The sequence below is a fragment of the Pyrus communis genome, chromosome 17 (genome assembly GCF_041283825.1).
Source record: "Pyrus communis isolate YQ-2024b chromosome 17, ASM4128382v1, whole genome shotgun sequence".
NCBI lineage: Eukaryota > Viridiplantae > Streptophyta > Magnoliopsida > Rosales > Rosaceae > Pyrus > Pyrus communis.
This window is the reverse complement of record NC_142581.1, coordinates 19,984,672-20,005,889: the sequence shown is the minus strand read 5'-3', so window position 1 is coordinate 20,005,889 and position 21,218 is coordinate 19,984,672.

Sequence of the window (21,218 nt, the reverse complement as noted above, 5' to 3'; positions counted from 1 at the left end):
AAAATATATAAAAAATAAAAAATAAAAAATAAAGAGATAATCCAAACCAAATGGTAAAACCGTTCAAAAGAGGAGAGGATAAACGTGGGTGTTATTTTTTAAACTGCTATGAGCAATTACGGTTGGGTTTATATTTTTCTCTATCGTGCAAAATCTAGATTAGCTCAGTCTTTCGGTATCAAGTTTTTTACATTTTTTTCTTCTCTTTTCTTGGAGTTTGATTTGAGTATGAAGTTAATTTTTCATTCAAATGCAGAAATGTTGCGATGCAGGTCTTTAAATTTACTTTTTAGGCTATATTTTATTTTTTGAGTTTTCAATTATAAATCTTTTTTTTTTATATAATTACAAGTGCTTTCATCGTTCTCCGTGGTTATGGATCACACTTCAAAATTGTTTCTCCATGATTGCTGCCGAAAGCATGAAGTCTCTAATGGATCAAAAGGTTTTTTGTTTTATTCACTTCTTTTCTTTAAATTCAGTTTGTAAATTCTTCTTATCGTTTCAATTTAAATTATTTCTTTTACTTTCTCAACTTTTTTTTTCCATGGAAATCCAATGCCAAGCATTCATGGGTGCTTTGCCATTCTTGATTGAATTTCCAGATTCTATCAAAATTCATGCCATTAAATTTTTTTTATTTTTTATTATTTTTTTGAAGAAGATTAGGCAGAAAAGAAGTTCACCCATTCACACAAGGACGAAGTTAGAGATCTGCATGGATAGGGGCATCCTTAAATAACAAAGTCACAAATTAAAAAAATTCAAGAATGTACTCAACAAAACACTTATATATCAATTCATAAGTTTTTTTTTTTTATACAACTTATTACAATATCTCTAGACGCGTTTCATGTTTTGAAACTTTGCATGACAACTTCATTACTAATACCATCAAATCTCTCTCTATAAAAAATAATCATGTTATCATTCACCCATTGATCTTTCATCCAATTTCCCAATTGATCTTCAAAAAATTTATGGCTGAATATGCTTTTTCAACGATGGCAATAATGCATAAAAAAAAGTTAATACTAATATCACAAGCAACAAAAAGTGTCACATCCCCGCCTAGAGCGGATCACTTTCCAGGCCCGCTCCACCATCGTAGCACGATATTATCCGCTTTGGGCTTACCATTCCTTCACGGTTTTGTTTTTGGGAACTCAAAAGCAACTTCCCAGTGGGTCACCCATCATGGGATTGCTCTAGCCCCCTTCTCGCTTAACTTCGGAGTTCCCATGAAACCTGAAGCCAATGAGCTCCCAAAAGGCCTCATGCTAGGCAGGGATGAGAATATACATATAAGGATCACTCCCCTGGACGATGTGGGATCTTATAATCTACCCCCTTTAGGGGCCCGACGTCTTCGTCGGCACACCACGGGCAGGGTTAGGCTCTGATACCAAATTGTCACATCTCGGCCCGGGGCGGATCACTTCCCGGGCCCGACTCCACCGTAGCACGATATTGTCCGCTTTAGGCCCCAACCACGCCCTCACGGTTTTGTTTATGGGAACTCACACGAGAACTTCCCAATATATATATAAGGATCACTCCCCTGCGCGATATGGGATCTTACAATCCACCCCTTTTAAGGGCCCGACATCCTCGTCGGCACACCACGGCCAAGGTTAGGCTTTGATACCAAATTGTCACATCCCGGCCCAGGGCGGTTCACTTCCCGGGCCCGACTCCACCGTAGCACGATATTGTCTGCTTTGGGCCCCAACCACACCCTTACGGTTTTGTCCATCGGGAAGTTTTCGTGTGAGTTCCCAAAAACAAAACCGTGAGGGCGTGGTTGGGGCCCAAAGCGGACAATATCGTGCTACGGTGGAGTCGGGCCAGGGAAGTGATCCGCCCCGGGCCGGGATGTGACAATTTGGTATCAGAACCTAACCCTAGTCGTGGTGTGCCGACGAGGACGTCGAGCCCCTAAGGGGGGTCGATTGTAAGATCCCACATCGCCCAGGGGAATGATCCTTATATGTATATTCTCATCCCTACCTAGCACGAGGCATTTTTGGAGCTCACTAGCTTCGGGTTCCATGGGAACTCCGAAGTTAAGCGAGTAGCGCACGAGAGCACTCCCAGGATGGGTGACCCATCAAGAAGTTCTCGTGTGAGTTCCCAGAAACAAAACCGTGAGGGTGTGATGAGGGCCCAAAGCGGACAATATTGTGCTACGATGGAGTCGAGGCTCGGGAAGTGGTCCAGGCCAGGTGACGGCCAGCACGCCCTGATTTCGGTCGGGGTGTGTCAAAAAGAGTATATTTTTTCAACAAAAAATAATTGAGTGGGGGGTATCCGCCCCCTGCTAGGCCTAAGCCAGCTCCGTCCATGCATTCACACCTCCAGGTTCCATGTAAGATGTTGGTAATCCTATATTTAATTTCTTATATGTTTTTACAATTTGTTATAATTCTTCACAAAGATATGCACTTTATGATTGAAAGGCATTTCACCTTTAATACAATTGTAGTATTGATGGCTTGCGAATGAACGTAATAAGGGAAACTCTCACATCTCAAATATTGTTTAAAGGTAAGAATCTCTTTAATTTGTTTGTCATCAATTATATATATTTTTTCCTCTTCCCTTAAAATAAAATACAACATACATTGCAAATAAAAGGAAATAAAACATAATTAAATCGCGTGTAAAATGTGTAAGAAAAGAAAGACTCTTTACATGCACGATAACACCTTTGAAGAGGTTAATAATTAATAAAGAAAGAAATACAGCAAGGAACCAAGATTTTCATATATATCATTTTTCCTTGCCGTTTATCATAGAAAAAATTGCTAAAATGAGTTGAAAGGTTTGTGGCTTCATAGTATATCTACTATTTTTTTTTCTTGATATATGTTACACTTTCTCATTCCACCTGCAAACTGCTTTGTCAGTTCAATAACGCCACAACGCCAATGCTTGTTTTCAAATCACATTATCATAGATATTGTATTGCAAGTTTAAACATTTGTACATAATATTTTAATTGGTAATGACAATGAAATAAAAACATTAGAGATGACCAGCTCAATTATTCTAAAACCTTGAATTAACAAAAAGAAATGATACAATTAGATTACCAATTGTTAGGAATTTAGAAGAAAAATGCATTAAAACAAATCATTTCAAACACCAACAAAACGGGACAGAAAACTAAAAAGTCTTGAATCTTCAAGTTCCTTAGCCAAGCAATCCTTATGCAGTCTCGTAAGCCAAAAGTCGTTTATATCTTCATAGAATTTTGTCCACATACCATGTAATTCATATTGCATTTCAAAAAAGGTTTTTTCATGTAAAAAAAGTACATAGCGAAACATATACAAATTTATAGCTAGAAAAATAGTGTGCACACTTACTCTGGAGAACGACTAAAATTGAAATAAGAGAAATTAAACTATCCAATTATTATTGCAAACAGGTTGGCAATTAGTATTAAGCTACGGTCTTCACTAAGAAATTACAATAAAGTTTTCTTTAAGTTTGTCACTTTAGTCTTCATGCCAGACACGAACACTTTGTTTGAAACTATTAATTCTAGATATACTTGATAGTTGTAGGCATCATAGAAAAAGATGTAAGATGTACATCATAAATACTATACACTTTTGTCTATATATCTCTACTTTCAATTGTATATTCAAGAAACTTTGATAATTCATCTCTATAAGGCTTGAGAGGTTTACTACTCATATGCCAGCATTTAATAATACTTTCAAACTGAAGAAAAAGAATGAATAGAAGGCATCTTAACAAATGAGAATGTAATTAAATAAAAATTTCTTGATTAGGTGTGCTACTCATATGCCAGCATTTAATAATACCAAAACAAACAAATAGTAAAATAGGATGAGAATTAGATCAAACAAACAGTGAGTTAATCAGTTACAACACAATCACATACACTTGAAATTTCAAGAACAAATAAATTTCGTGATAAAATTTCAAAACATATATTTTGAAGCAATGAAGAAACTGATCGTCTACATAAATCATCATTAAACATAACTTCCATAAAAAACCAAAGAAATAAAAAAAAATAATTTATATAGTTGATGACAAACAAAATATTGAGATTCTTACCTCAACAATCTCTGAGATATTGGAATTTCCCTTCTTACTCTCATTCGCAATTTGACTTTTGTTATTCATGAAGTTGTTGCATGCCATAAAAGAAACAACAATTAATTAAAATACAAATGTCATAAATCAGATTCCACATATCATGGATCAATACTACAATTGTGTTAAAGGTAAAAAACCCTTCAATCATAAGTACACATCTTTCTGAAGGATTATAACAAACTGTAGAAACATATAAGAAATCAAATATAGGGATACCAACATCATACATGGAACTTGGAAGTGTCACTAGGTGTGCGTCTTCTATTTTGCCTAATCTTCTTCTTCTTCTTCAAAAAAAAAAAAAAAATTCAATGGCATGAATTTTGACAGAATCTGGAAATTCAATTCAACAATAGCAAAGCACCCATGAATGCATTGGATTTCCATGGAAGAAAAAGTTGAGAAAGTAAATGAAGTAATAAAAAGTAGTAAAAAAAATGGTGGGGACCATTTCAAAGAAGACGTGCAGGTTGCTGCTATAGAGAAAAAATGGTGGGACCATCTTAATTGAAATCGTGGGAATTAGATCCTCTCCAGATCTCCTCACTGGGGATTCGAGGGATCAATGAATACCAACTGTTCATCAAAGATCGTGTAATCACAATTACATGCTTTTTATATTTTCAAAAGTAAAGCTTCATCATTTTGCGTGAAAAATGTAAAAAATGAAAAAATTATGGCCACACAATCTTTAATGAATACCAACTGTTCATCAAAGATTGTGCGGTCACAATTACATGCTTTTTATATTTTCAAAAGTAAAGCAGCATCGTTTTATGTGAAAAATGTAAAAAAGGAAAAAATTGTGGCTGCACGATCTTTGATGAACAATTGGTATTCATTGATCCCCAGGATCCCCAATGAGGGGATCTAATTCCGAAATCGTGTAATTAAAGTCAGGTTTGGAGAACAGAGTTATCTTTTTCTTCATGGAGACCGACTCTGCAATAACAAAATTTGAAGATTCTGGCGTCTTCTTATATGCCCGATTTGTTTTCACCCAACTCCGCCCAAACTTGTATGTCTCCACCTAGTCCTACCTAATCCTATCTAGGGCGTCGCCTAATGTTATTTTCGATTTTGTAGTCGAGTAGGAGTTAATTGTGGCCATCCATTGACGTCCAGCGCCTAGGCAACCACCTAGGCCGATTTTTAGAATACTGATTTTTGCAGAATCAATTCAAACAATCTTCAACTATTTTTGCGGAATCAATTTCATCTGTCATCGACCATTCTTACAGAATCAGTTCAACCCGTCTTCGACCATTTTTGCAGAATTAGTTCAACTCGTCCCCAACCATTTTTGCAGAATCATTTCAATCCGTCATCGACCATTCTTACAGAATCAGTTCAACACGTCTTCGACCATTTTTGCAGAATTAGTTCAACCCGTCCCCAACCATTTTTGCAGAATCAGTTCAACCCGTCTTCGACCATTTCAACCCGTCTTCGACCATTTTTGCAGAATCAGTTCAATTAGTCTTTGACCATTTTTTTCAGAATCAGTTTAACCCGTCTTCTACCATTTTTGTAGAATCAGTTCAACCGTGTCAACGTCTGCTACTTTAAGGTTAAGGACTCAGCCAAGAAGTTTGCCATGCTTCAGTTCAGTGTTTGCCTCTTTCACTAGGACTCCTTCAAGGGCTTCTTCATTGCTCATCTATATGTGCCTTTTGCTTTTCCTTTCCAGTTTTTTGTTTGTGCTCTATGTGGCTGCTGAAAAAGTGAGGAAGAAAGTAAAGTAAAAAATTTAGGAATTTGTGCCTGTAACACGACCCAAACATCGAATCAATGAAAAAAATAAAAGAAATTGGAACAAAATTGAACCAGATCTGAGAGGTTTCTTGTTGATTTGTGAAAAAGAAGGTTATCTTCGATGAATTGTTTTTTTTATTTGAATATCATATAATATAAAGCAGCAACAAAAAGCTTTGATCCAATTTCAAGGCACGTTGAACTTGAAAAGGGAGAAAGAAGGGAATTTTACCCGTCTAAAAAATAGTTAAAACTACATGGAAACTTTAATTGTCCAACTGGGAATGAAAATGGAATGGTACGCTGCATAGAGGTCGCAGATCTACAAGTCATTCATTCATTAAGAAACCATTTACTAGTTTGGTGCATCTACCCTTCATTCAAATAGTGCCCCACTGAATCATTATATAGTGATCAGGATATGAATTAACTAATAAACCTTGTTGGAAGTCCAAACTGAAAAAGATTGGCAATAATGGCAATTATAATAATAAACCTTGTTGCAAATGCAATTGTCTTATTCGAATCCTAAAACTTATAAATCCAAACATTTTTGAAAAAAAGCTGGATAAATGTTGGACCACATAATTAGATATGAAATTTCCGATTAAATTGATTTTTTTTTTTCAAATCTAATCGAATGTTAGATTAGTTCAAATAGAAATTAGCTCAACGAATAATTAAATTGAACCAATATTTCTTGAATAGAGAAAGAGAGAGAAATGAGAAATAGTTGAAGAGATAGAAGTGTCGAAGAAACTTTTCCATTATAAAGGGTAATTTTATAATTTGCACTCCAGAGGAAAAAAAGACAATGATGTCATTTTTCACATGTTTTAACTTTTGCCTCTCATTGAAATGTTTAAAAAGTCTCGTCTCAATATACAATTAAGTACTTAAAGTATACTTTATGTGTAATTTTTCCTAAAAGGAATCCCTTCTAATAATGTTTAATGCATTTACGAAACTTGTTCATAAACTGAAATTATAAATAAATTGATTATTAAATTTGTGGTAATTGTGACAGCCCGTCCCGAATTATTTTTATCGACAATGTGAAATGACTATTTTTCCCTTGGACGTTAGTTGATGTTGTGGGTGATTTGTTTTGGATGTGGACCAAATATGTTAAGTCCTAATGGTTTGGACCCAATTAGAACTTAGGTTTATTTTATTTTCTTTTGTTTTGGTTGGCTACCATATGGACCACACACACACCCATACCACACTCCCGTGTAACCTCTCTCTCCTTCCCCTCTCGGATTTTCTTCCATTTCTGTACAACTGTACAAACAACTCTCAAACTAAACATTTCATTCACGGATCGAGGTTTTTGATGTCATATTCGTATTCCTTGTAACCATATGAGCTCATCTATACCATTTTTAGGACGTAAAGCCGTTGGAAAACCCGAGAACCATAACCTCCGACTTGAGGTACTGTTCATGCACACGTAAATGTGAAATTTTTGGAAGATTCTAAGCTTATAAGAAGCTTTAGAACACTCTCACAAAGTTCGGAGAAGAAAAACGAGGTGTTTTGGACATCGGGAAGTCGAGTTGGCGAGGTGGCCGGATTATCGAGGGTTCTCCGACGAGATTCCGGAGATTTTAGGGCTTGAAATTGGTAAGAATGTGTTCTTCTCATCCTAAGCTTCATTTTGGTGAAAATTTCATGAATTTTGGTTGAAAATCGAGTGAGAAATGAAGCTTTGAATATTTTTCCAGTTTCCGGCGACGGCGGGCGGTGGTTCACCGGAGAAGAAAAAACTTTGACAGAATATTCCTAACGACATCTAACGGCGTCAGGTTAGTTTTAACGGAATATTCCTTACAGCGTTAACTTTTTCGTTAGGCGTGCTAGGCACGTGGCCGCGCCTTGGCCAGTGTGTGGGTGATCGGAAAATTTTTCTAAAAATATGGGGATGTTCTTGATGTTGTGTAGATCATGGTGGTATATTCAAACACCCCATTTGAGCATTGTATGAGAAGTTATTAGCTAGTTTCTTTTATGTGCTTTAAAATAACGTTTATATAGTTGTTTCGCATATAGGTGAGACCTATCCTTAGGACGAGCGCAGTCAATCGAGGCTTGGAGGCTACGACCCTTCCACATACCAGTGAGTGGGCTTTTGGTTTTCCGTATATACCTATATACTTGAGATTTTTCCCAGAAAATCGATTTAAATGAAATTATGTTTAGAAATGCCATGCATATTGATTTACAAGTAGATCATTGAATTAATATAGTATGCATAAATGTGATTTGACGCTGTGGACGCTCAGGTAAGTACCAGGTGACCTGTTGAAGTAACATATTTTTCGTAATCTCTAAATTAGAAATCTTCGATTTAAACCTGTTGAAGTGGACATGGATCATGAGCAATAATGTTGTTGTTCATATTCAAACAGAATTATGTCAGCCCAATACCATACTAGTGCTTTCATAGGTTTCTACTATGTTTTGTTTCTAAATTTTCATTAAAGTGTAGATTCAGAAAGCTTGCTGTATAGATTAACTTGGTATAATCTCTGAAAAAACACGTCCTAAGTTGGAAATAGAGAAGGCCTATATATACATTAACTAGTCTTAATCCATGCCGCCATACCTTATCTTCATCCTGTCTTTTTGTCTTTTATTATTGGCATAAATCTATCGGCCTTTAATCATTATCTACATTTACAGGACGTCTCAATGATATTGAGTACTGAAGAGCATGTGCAACTGATGGAAAATGTTGCTGCTAAATGTGCTGCCCAAACTTCTCTTATTCCACCAGTTCCCAGTAGTTCTTCACCAGAAAGTGGAGCTGGTAGTTTACAAGTAGGAGGAATAGATGCAGATGCAATTTTTCACCGGAATATAAAACAATCAAGTAAGAGAGATCTTTTGTCTTTAAGAATACGTAAATTTATCTTCTGTATTGGGATGCTGTCATTTTTTGTTGTGCAGGTGAGGATCCTGCATTAGTTATATACACTAGTGGCACAACGGGAAAGCCGAAAGGAGTTGTTCACACACACAAAAGCATCAATGTACAAGTATGCACTTTATCTATCCTTGCAAGCAAAGATTTAGCTATATTTCGTTTCACCAATAGAATGGTTGTCTGGTTAGGTGTAGGACATCGATTGGTGTTACTTATGGTTCTAAATTTTTCCTTGATAACTCAATTTCAGGTCCAAACCTTGGCAGAAGCTTGGGGGTATACATCTGCTGATCAATTTTTGAATTGTCTACCTCTACATCATATCCTTCAATTTTTATGTATTCGCTTGCAAAATTGTAAAGTTTTCAAATGCAGTCTCAGCTTACTTTTAGCTGATGTCTTCAGTGTCTTCTATTTCTGTTAGAAATTCGATTCGAAATTTTAGTTGTGCATCTAATTGGTATGTGGCTTGGACAAGTGGTCTGAAACATGCTTTAATGGATCCTTAACCTACAAAATACATGTTCATGGGCTTTTCAATGCTGTACTTGCCCCTCTCTACGCAGGTTCCACGGTAGTCTTTTTTGTTTTCTTTGGTTGCTTTGTGAACTGTAGGCTTTTGCCATTGTCTTCTGTGGAGCGTGCATGTTTTTGTGCACATGTCTTGCTGAGCTATTCATGACAGTTCTGGTTGTAATATCTGTTTGTGCTGTTGAAGGTTGAGTTTATGCCAAAATTTAGCGTGAGGGGTATTTGGCAGACGTGGCGAGAAGCATATCCAATTAATGGATCTAAAGCAGAAGATGGCATAACGATCTTTACTGGAGTAAGTGCACTTTGTATGTCAAGGATTTTAATGCTAAAGAAGATCTATTGCAGGGTGTAACATATTATAATTTCACTGGAATTTAAAACTTTGGGAAATGTCATCTTATTTTAAACATCAGTTATCTGCTGGCTGTTCATTTTTTTATTGGTTTTATAATCTTCAAGGCATACATTTTAGTGGTAAACTTGGTATGCATCCTTGCATTGCATGTCTCAGCATACTGATTTAGTTGCAAAATAATTATTGTAGACATCAAAATTTCGGTGAAATGAATGTTGACCAATAATTAAAATTTCAACACTCACGTGTCACATAAATTTTACATGTAGCGTGTGACTCAACGAAAAATCGAAATAAATTGGAAAAGTCATCAAATAGGACACGTGTCAATACCTGGCATAAATGATTTATTTCATCTGATTATTTAAATCCAAAAATCAATTTTTGGAATTCTATAAATAGGAAGCCAAGACATTCATTTTGGGGAAGAAAGAAAAGAGGGAATTTACATCACACCAAAACCTTGAAGCCTTGAAACTCTAAAGCTCTCAAGCAAATCCCGAAGGATCAAGAAAACACTCTTCGTTCTTCGTCAAATCCTCCTTCAAGGTCAAGCCCCAACGACCCTTGAAGAACTTCCACCGACTCAAGATCAAGCCCCGACGGCCCCTTGAAGAAAATGTTCATCATTCATCAACTGTTCATCCTAAGATCAAGCCCCAACGGCCCTTTGGATCAACAACCTCAACAAACCCATACACCCATTCTTCAAGATCAAGCCCAACGCCCCTTGAAGATCCGTTCATCAACCGTTCATCCTAAGATCAAGCCCCAACGACCCTTTGGATCAACAACCTCAACAAACCCATACACCCATTCTTCAAGATCAAGCCCAACGCCCCTTGAAGATCCGTTCATCAACTGTTCATCCTTAGATCAAGCCCCGACGGCCCTTTGGATCAACAACTCATCCACAAACCTACACCCTACGAAGATAGAATCAGAGGACCAAATTTGAGAGAGATCGTAACCCCAAAATCATTGAACACAAAAAATATTATTTTGTACACGTATTCTTGTTTCTTGTTTCAGGAATTTTTCGTGTTTACAAACTTGGCACGCCCGGTGGGATACTCTCTACCTCTCATCTTTATCCTCAAATCATCGAAAAACGCAAATGGCATCAAGAAAGGATCAAGCTGTTCCTGCAATCAAAGCAAAAAACAAGAACATCATCGCCGCAAGTGGTGATATTTCGGGCATCATAACCCGAAGTAAGGCAAGAGATCTTTTTGCCGCAGCTTCCACCCCTGCATTAACTCTGTCAAAGGAACAAGAGCACCTGAGGTACGAGCCTGTGATCACCCTAGCCTCGCTAAGGGCATCAAGGGGGGAAAGCTCGAGGAAATACTCAGAGTCCCTACTCTCCAACGCTGATTCGAGTGGCAGTACAACCATGCAAGTCATGACCACTGGAGCAACTTCAATCGAGGAGCAGCTAGCTCAGATGAATGAAGCAATCGCAAAGCTCACACAGACTGTGGAAGAGAAGGACTTGCAGATTGCCGCACTTGTCAACCAACTAGATGCGCTGCCCGACGTGAAGGTCGACCCAAACGTTGGCCTATTAAAGAAAGAAGTCGACGAAGAAGAGGAGCCACCAGCGGAGAAAGTTGAAGAGAAGCCGAAGCTAGACCAAGCAACGGCATTCATGGGATCTCTCTCTATCCAGCAGCTACAGGAGATGATCGCAAGCACTATCAAGACACAGTACGAAGGAAGCTCGCATGACTCCGTACTGTACTCAAAGCCTTACTCCAAGAAGATTGATGCTTTGAAGATGCCAAGGGGTTATCAGCCCCCAAAATTCATGCAGTTCGATGGAAAAGGCAACCCGAAGCAACATGTCGCCCATTTCATTGAAACTTGCAACAATGCTGGGACAGAGAGAGACTACCTCGTCAAACAGTTCGTGCGTTCGCTGAAAAGTAATGTTTTTGACTGGTACACTGACCTCGAACCTGAGTCTATCAACAGTTGGGACCAGCTAGAAAGGGAATTCCTCAACCGTTTCTACATCACTCGTCGTACTGTAAGCATGCTAGAGCTGACCAGTACGAAACAGTGGAGAGATGAACCTGTCGTCGACTACATAAATAGATGGCGCTCCTTAAGTCTGGATTGCAAAGATCGGCTTTCTGAAACCTCTGCCATTGAGATGTGTGTTCAAGGCATGCACTGGGGGTTACATTACATCCTCCAAGGCATAAAACTAAGAACATTCGAAGAGCTAGCAACTCGTTCCCACAACATGGAGCTGAGTATCGCTAATCACGGGAAAAAGGAGCCGATTACTAACTTCAATAAGGATAAAGTATTCGCCCCAAATGTAGACAAGACCGGGAAGAAGCCCGCTAAGGAAGCTTTCACCGTCAACACTACCCCCATCAAGACCTCATCAGCGCCCATCAAGACCTCCTCAGCGCCCATCAAGATCTCCTCCAAGAAGAAAGCGAAGGAGATAAAGACAAGTGAGCCTTCTCGCACCCAAGACAGATACAAGAGCACCTTGAGAGAGTTGGAACAGAAAACGTACCCTTTTCCTGACTCTGACATGGCTGCCATGTTAGATGACTTGCTGGAAAAAAAGGTGATTGAGCTACCCGAATGCAAGCGTCCTGAAGAAATGAATCGCACAAACGATCCTAGGTACTGCAAGTACCATCGTATTGTGAGCCATCCTGTTGGCAAGTGCTTCGTCCTTAAAGAACTCATCATGAAGCTAGCACAACAAGGGCAAATCGAGCTCGACCTTGAGGACACGGCCGCAACGCATACCACTACAATTGCGTTTGGATCGTTTAATCCTGTGCTTCTCCAAGCGACACCTGACCATTCCCGTGAATGCTCAAGCTGCACGGCACCTCCTACACAACCATCACTAGAGGGAAGTGACCAAGATGCACATGCTGATAATGAAGAAGGATGGATATTGGTAGCCTACAAAAAGACAAGGAAACCAAGACCACGAGTCATACAGCCAAATGTGGAACAAAGAAGAAATCACCACGGCCGCAACAATGCGAAGCCTAAAAGAAACATAAAGCATAATAAAACAACATATGCTAGGGAACCTATGGAGCAGGAGCCACGCATTCCCGTTTCCTTGCGTGAGTACTTCCCGAATGACTTTTTCCAACAGTGCACTACCGTGGCCTGTCACATGGTTGAAGTAGAAATAGAAGAGCCTTCAAAAGGCAAAGCTATCGCCACTGAGGTAGAAAAGACCCTCACACCTGAGGAAGGTCTGCCAACACACTTTAGCATCGAGGAAGCGCTACCATTGCCAAAAAAAATGCGAAGAGCACTAGCAGCAGTCTTGGCAGGTCCCGGCGACCACGAAGTGCAAGAAAGTAACGACGAAGGCTCGAAGCTTCAGCCACATGAATGTGCCACATGTTGTGCCACCCATGACGTAATTAACTTCACTGACGAAGACCTACTGTTGGGATCAAAGCCTCACAACCGTCCTCTCTTCGTCTTCGGGTACATAAGGGAATACAAAGTCAACCGCATGCTTGTGGATGGTGGGTCGGCCATAAACATCATGCCAAAATCAACAATGACCATAATCGGCATCAAGGTGAATGAACTATCCTTGAGCCGTCTGCTGATCCAGGGTTTTAACCAAGGAGGACAAAGGGCGATGGGCATGATCCGAGTAGAGATGACCATGGGAGAGCTCAAATCAAGCACGATATTCCACGTGATTGATGCAAGAACTTCCTACAGCTTGCTCTTAGGAAGACCTTGGATCCACACAAATGGGGTAGTGCCGTCCACCCTTCACCAATGCCTAAAATTTTACCGAGAATGAGTGAAGGTGATCCAAGGTGATACCAAGCCATTCACCAAAGCCGGATCACACTTTGCAGACGCCAAGTTCTACATGGATGAAGACATGGTACCTGAAGCCCTTCCGGAAGATATCAGATCCACGGGCAAAGCAGCACCTAAAAAACAGGAGTGGCAAGTCATGCCTAAAAAGCAAAAAGAGCAGACTATGCCATCTTCAAGCAAAGACGATGACAAGTTTGCTAAACCTGCAACAACCAAAGGGAGTAGGATGCCGTCAGAAGAACCGAACGCACCCATATTTCGGTATATCCCGATGTCAAGAAGAAAGAATGGTCAATCTCCATTCGAAACTGGAACAAGAAAAGCCGACACACAGTGGCACACGGATAATGTGAAGTTGCTCAAGACAAATGCAGTTTTGCCTTTGACACAGCTAGGGGGTGCTAAGGTCGCAAGACTACCACAAGGCTTCATAAAAGCTCTACCAAAGAAGGTGGAATCAAGCTTTCTTCCAACCAAGAGGACCGAGGAAGGTTTCGACCCTAACGCCTACAAACTCATGTCAAAGGCCGGGTACGACTTCGCTTCTTCTGCGGTGGCTGGAAAGAAGGTTTCAAACACTGTCAATGACGAAGAACGTTACCTCACCAAAACTCAAAAGAAGTTGAAGAAGCATGGTTACGGAGTTGACAACAACAAAGCCGGACTTGGTTTCACACCAAATGCACCTGTGATGATTTCAAACAAAGCGAAAAACACTAGCACTCAATACGTCAGCGTGAGCATTGAACAAGACCAAGAAGAGCCTAAACCCTCCCCTCGGACGTCGGTCTTCGATAGGATGAGCCATTCAAGCTCCAGAACTTCAGTGCTTAATCGCATTGGTGGTCAAGACCGAACCTCTGTCTTCAAGAGGCTTAACGCGCCGACATCCCAAAGCTCTGTTTTTGAAAGGTTGTTAAAGCTTAAGAAACAAAGCAACACAGTTATCTCTCCTCTGCGACGATCAGCTTCAGAAAGATTTGAAGATAATGAGAAGCCTTTTGGAAAGAGGAAGACAACACCAAAGGAAGAAAAGCTCGATGGGTTAGGAGAAAAAGACGACGTTCGAAGCTTGATTCCTTCAAGGATGAAGCGCCAAGCAATCCTAGAGGTCGACACAAAAGGACCACTGAAGGTAAGGAGGCGCATCATCGTCCACACTGGCAAATCTTCATGCCAACAAACCCAAGAGAACGGCACTGAAGATGAAATCCCTAAGAAAGATGTTACTTCTGGCTCTTTCGACTCAAAGTCTTCACCTCGACTGTTGGGGGCATGCTCCAAGTCAAGAGAAATTGAAGGATGGACTCATGTCACTCCGAAGAAACTGCACGAGAAACATATGTCTTCTCCACAAGTGCACCAATCAGAAAGGAGGGAAAACAGCTTTCGCCAACCTCCAGAACAATGTGAAAGTGTTGGAGATAATGAAATTTCGACACAAAGATCGTCCATCCCCATCACAATGTGCGACCTCTTCCCAGAAGACTTCTTTAATTACTCGGTCAAGGCTCCTTCCTATGAAGATTGCGATGAACGCCTCTCCCAGAACACCAGACAATCCTTATGCCAACAAGCTCGAGAAGACAGCGCTAAAGAGGAGATCCAAGATGTTTTCCACATCACGGTTCAAGAAGGTAAAGAAGACGAAATCCCCGAGGAAGATGTCACTGCTGCACCACCACAGCTCGAAGATGGGGGGCAAGCCACGATCGATGATCTCAAGGAACTCAACTTAGGTACAAGCAAGGAACCAAAGCTTATCTTCGTAAGTGCATTATTAAGTACAGATGAGATAGAGGAGTATTATCAGCTGTTGTTAGAGTACAAAGACGTCTTTGCCTGGACCTACAAAGAAATGCCCGGCCTGGACCCTATCATCGCTGTTCATCATCTTGCAGTCAAGCCTGAAACACGACCGATAAAGCAAACTCAAAGACGCTATCGATCTGAGCTTATCCCACAAATCGAGGTCGATATCGACAAGCTAATCGAAGCAGGCTTTATTCGAGAAGTGCAATACCCTAAGTGGATCTCCAACATCATCATTTTCCTTAAGAAATCAGGACAAATACGTGTTTGCGTAGACTTTCGAGACCTCAACGATGCTTGCCCAAAGGATGACTTCCCCTTGCCAATCATTGAAATCATGGTGGATGCAACCACTGGCCATGAGGCATTATCATTCATGGATGGCTCTTCTGGGTACAATCAAATTCACATGGCCCTCGAAGACGAGGAACTAACAGCCTTTCGTACTCCAAAAGGTATCTACTGCTACAAGGTGATGCCCTTTGGTCTAAAGAACGCTGGAGTTACGTATCAACGCGCAATGCAGAAAATCTTCAATGACATGCTACACAAAAACGTAGAATGTTACGTAGATGATGTGGTGGTTAAGACGAAGAAAAGATCAGACCACTTGAAGGATCTGCGAATAGTGTTCGAGAGGCTGCGAAAATACAACCTCAAGATGAACCCGTTAAAGTGTGTGTTTGGCGTCACCTCTGGAAAATTCCTCGGCTTCATCCTCAAGCACCGTGGTATTGAAGTAGACCAATCAAAGATCAAGGCCATTCAAAACATGCCCGAGCCAAGAAACCTGCACGAGCTGAAAAGTCTATAAGGACGGTTAGCCTTCATCAGACGCTTCATCTCCAACCTCGCAGGGCGTTGTCAACCGTTTAGTCGCCTTATGAAGAAAGATGTTCCATTCGTATGGGACAAAGCATGCCATAATGCTTTTGAAAGCATAAAGAAATATTTGTCAAGTCCACCTGTCCTGGGGGCACTTGTGCCCGGGAAACCACTCATATTGTATATTGCTGCTTAGGAAAGTTCAATCGGAGCACTCTTGGCGTAAGAGAATGAATCCCAAAAAGAAGGAGCACTTTACTACCTCAGTCGAACTCTCACCGGCGCTGAGTTGAACTATTCCCCAATAGAAAAGATGTGCCTCGCTTTGGTGTTTGCCATTCAAAAACTCAGACATTACATGCATGCTTACACCATCCACTTGGTTGCTAAAGCCGACCCTCTTAAATACGTTATGACTAAGCCAGTCTTGACAGGGCGACTCGCTAAATGGGCTTTGCTTCTTAATCAATATGAGATCATCTACGTCCCAGCTAAAGCCGTCAAGGGACAAGCGTTAGCAGACTTCCTTGCCGATCATCCAATCCCGGCTGATTGGAAAATCTTAGACGACTTGCCTGACGAGGAGGTGTTCTACATCGACATCTTCCCGACATGGACGATGTTCTTCGACGGATCCGCACGAGCAGACGGAGCGGGGGCAGGAGTAGTATTCATGTCGCCACAAAAGCAAATACTACCTTACTCCTTCCAACTGAATGAGCTATGCTCCAACAATGTTGCTGAGTACCAAGCATTGATCATCGGGCTCCAAATGGCGATCAACATGGAAATCACAGCTCTTGAGGTATATGGCGATTCCAAGCTCATAATCAATCAACTCTTAACTGAATATGAGGTGAGGAAAGATGATCTCGTCCCATACTTCCGGCTAGCGACCCAACTACTACAAAAGTTCGAAGCTGTGACACTAGAACATGTGCCAAGAAAGGAAAATCAAATGGCAGACGCTCTCGCCAATCTAGCCTCGAGTAGGACACTAGGAAAAGATGAAGTTGCAGACATGCCAGTTTGCCAAAGATGGGTGATTCCGCTTGTTAATGAAATGTCACTAGATGATATAAATGTCATCTCAGTACTTCCAGTCGATGCTGAAGAGTGGAGACAGCCGCTGATCGACTACTTAGAGCACGGAAAGCTTCCAGATGATCTTAGACACCGTTCCGAAATACGTCGACGAGCACCTCACTTCCTTTACTACAAAGGAACACTCTACCGACGCTCTTTTGAAGGAGTGCTTCTGAGATGCCTAGGTGAGGAAGAAGTTAATCAAGCCATGGAAGAAGCACATTCAGGTGTGTGTGGGGCACATCAATCTGGACCAAAGCTACATTTCCAGCTTAAAAGAATGGGTTACTACTGGCCGAGCATGGTGAAGGACTGCCTGGAACACGCCAAAAGGTGCCAAGCCTGCCAATTCTATGCCAACTTCATACATCAACCGCCTGAACCATTACACCATACAGTTGCTTCATGGCCGTTCGACACATGGGGATTGGACGTTGTAGGACCAATTACGCCAAAGTTATCTGCAGGGGAAGCTTACATCCTAGCTGCAACAGATTACTTCTCCAAGTGGGCTGAAGCCATACCTTTAAGGGAAGTAAAAAAGGAAACTGTTGTTCGTTTCATCAAGGAGCATATCATCCACCGATATGAGGTGTCTCGCTACATTATCACTGACAACGGAAAGCAGTTCTCCAACCGACTCGTGGACGAGCTTTGCGACAAATACAAGTTCAAGCAGCACAAGTCTTCCATGTATCATGCTCCGGCCAACGGCCTCGCGGAAGCATTCAACAAGACGCTGTGCAACCTCCTGAAAAAGGTAATCGGCCGAACAAAGAGAGACTGGCATGAAAGAATAAGTGAAGCACTTTGGGCATATAGGACTACACATAGGACTCCTACCCAAACTACACCTTATTCTCTCGTATATGGCGTAGAAGCTGTTCTACCGCTCGAAAGTCAAATTCCCTCACTAAGGATGGCTATACAAGAAGGCTTGACTAATGAAGAAAATGCAAAGTTGCGCCTTCAGGAGTTGGAAGCGCTGGATGAGAGAAGGCTCGAAGCTCAACAACACTTGGAATGCTACCAAGCACGGTTATCCAAGGCATTCAACAAGAAAGTCCGCCCAAGGTCTTTCCAAGCCGGAGATCTCGTGCTGGCATTGCGTAGGCCTATCATTACAACTCATAAGACAAAAAGCAAGTTCACATCAAAGTAGGATGGACCCTACGTAATACAAGAGATCTACACCAATGGCGCCTACTTAATCATGGCAGAAGACGGGTTGAAGATCGGCCCCATCAACGGCAGATTTTTGAAGCGCTACTACTCCTAAAGCAAACGCACCACGCTCCTGGCCCGCAAGAGCATAAACTGTGTACGGCAAAATCATCATCAAAACCATCACTCATTTGAACTACGTCATGACTTGATCCCTCCTCAACCAAGGGTACGTAGGCAACTTGAAACTTCAAAACTTCAAGTACAGTCACATCAAAAAAAAAAAAAAAAAACACTTTGAAGAATAAAGAGCAAATTCAAGAATGCAAACATTTTATTTCTTTAAAGGAAAAAGTCTGATTACAAAAAAAAACAGAGCAAAAAAAAAGAGAGAGGGCCGGCTCCAAAACTTTTTATTCCTCTTTCCAAAGCCAGCGAGCCCAGCTACAAATCCGGGCCCAGCTCTCAAAGCCCATCGTTACTCGGCTCCAAGCCTTTGTCTCCGTCTGTCTCTCTTGAATCTTCCCGATTCAATTTCGAGCTCGGAAATTAGTCACTGGAAATACCCAGATGGTGTCACTCAAGACGCAACTGCAGCTCAACCAAGACCGATCTTCCGCCAAAACCTTCTAGGCCAAGCTCCACTCCAACAAGCTCCGACCCACCAAACAGAGAGGAAGGTTTGGGTTGTCTACGATTACATGCTTCTCTTCTAATGGCAGAGAGCCTGATTCCATCGACATCAATGTGAAGAGCGGGGAGCGGTGGCTGGAAGAGAAGCGGCGCGCCGAGCTTTCTGCTTGGATTGCCTCAGACCAACAAAGAAAGACATCAAAGCCTCGGCCTTGAAGCTCCTGGCAAGTTTGACCAACACTCGGTGAAGATCCGACAAGTCCGTCAAGGGTCCTCGGAGTCGACGCGTCAAGGTCCCAAAAGCTGCCGTCCCTCTACCCATCTTTCTCTTCACCTCCGCTGCCTCTGCTGTTGCCGCGCCGTTCGATTCATCATCATCATCACTTGCGAGACCCGTACCTCCTCCTGTTGATTCGCCCCGCCTTCTTCATGTTCTCCTCGTCAAGCTTACTTCTGCATATTCTGACCGTCGTCTCTGTTCGCCATGGTTTTCCTGTGCAGGGGGAGTTGGGTGTCTTGAGAAGTTCTCCTCGATCTCATCCTAAGTCGCCGTCTCACCACTTTCGTTTTAGCCAACTGAAAGGACCGGCGAGATTCCTGGATGTGTCGCACCTCCATCGCCAAATCCATCATCAAATTCGCTAAAACGCCCGCGCCCACCAGGCCAGCTTCCTCGTCGCCCGCCAACTCGGCCAGCCACCAAACTTCACGTCACTTAACACCTCACTCTGCAGCTCCGGCTCCAGCATGTCGGTTCTCAATCGCCGAATCAAACATGGCGGTGTTTCCCCATGGACGACGACCTTGATGATCACAATCATGACGGTAACGACGGCGGTACGTTTAATCAACAGTTGCAACAACAACAACGTTTACTTGTCGTGCACGGACACGACGGTGAAGAAGTCTGACGGGTTCACCTTCGAGTTGCTTTCGCCTCCAAGGACTCCTTTCAACGAAGCGGCACTGTAGCTGTCTCCCTGCGACTCCAAGCTGCTCATCCCCTTCTGCCCACCAGCACAGCGGCAACAGTTGCATGGAAGTCCACAATCATCATCAAATGCAAGTTGAAGTTGACTTCGAGAGTTTTGGCTGGCTTTTTAAGCCGATGCTGTTTTCGAACAACTTCACAGGCGGCCTCTTCACTTCTCTGTCAAAATCTTCGTCTCTGACCAACAAGACAACAACTTGCTTCAGATTATGTACGCCATGGAAGCTGCACAGGTACAAGCTCCAGCGCACTCCCTCCGCAGCGAGCGGTGTCCCTTGTAGCAAACAGCAACAGCAGTTCAATAGCTCTCCAGCGACGTCGTCTGCAGCGTCTTCGTTGAGCTCTTCGTCCATGCTCTCCATTCTGCCCATCTACCCCAGTAAGATCTTCATGCTGCTGTATGGGCAGTTTGTCTCTCTCTAAGGTTGAGCAGCGCGGCCTTCTCCCTTCGATCATTGACCTCCTCACGGCTGTGCTCCATCTTCAAGCTCTCCGAACTCCACTGCTTCAGCTCTCCAAACTCCATAGCCGCAACAACAGCATCCACTAACTACCTCAAGCTCCTCACTCCGGCCACCGTGGTCAAAATCGGCGAAGAACTTCAGTGACCGCTGTCAAACGACTAGCCGATCGTGAAGCTCGACGCTTTGCACTACCTCCAAGCTCGACTCCAGCTCTCTGTCCGTCTTCGTCCTCCTCTGCGAGCCATCTCCTTCTACCGATCAGCTTCAGCAGCACGTACACCCTTTGCTCCTTCGTCTTTTCTCGGACTCGGCCTGGGTTTTCACCCACAAACCTAGCCTTGCAGAGCACCATATATATATATAAATAAAATAAAATAAATAAATAAACAAAATGATAATAAAGAAGAAAAGTATTGATGGTGTCAGGCGCACCGAGAGCAATTATACAGAAAGAAGAAGAAGAAAAAAAAAAAAAAAAAAAGATGATGCATGCTACTATTAGCAAGTCAAAAGAAAAAGAAAAAAAGGGTAGTGGCGACAGAATTATTGAAAAGAAGAAAATAAGGAGAAAGTGGTGCACGGCACCACTTGCAAAAGTTTGATTAAAAAAAAAAAAAAAGGGAGGGCGACATAATTATTGCAAAGAAGAAAATAAGAAGAGGGTGGTGCATGGTACCACTTGCAAAAGTCTGA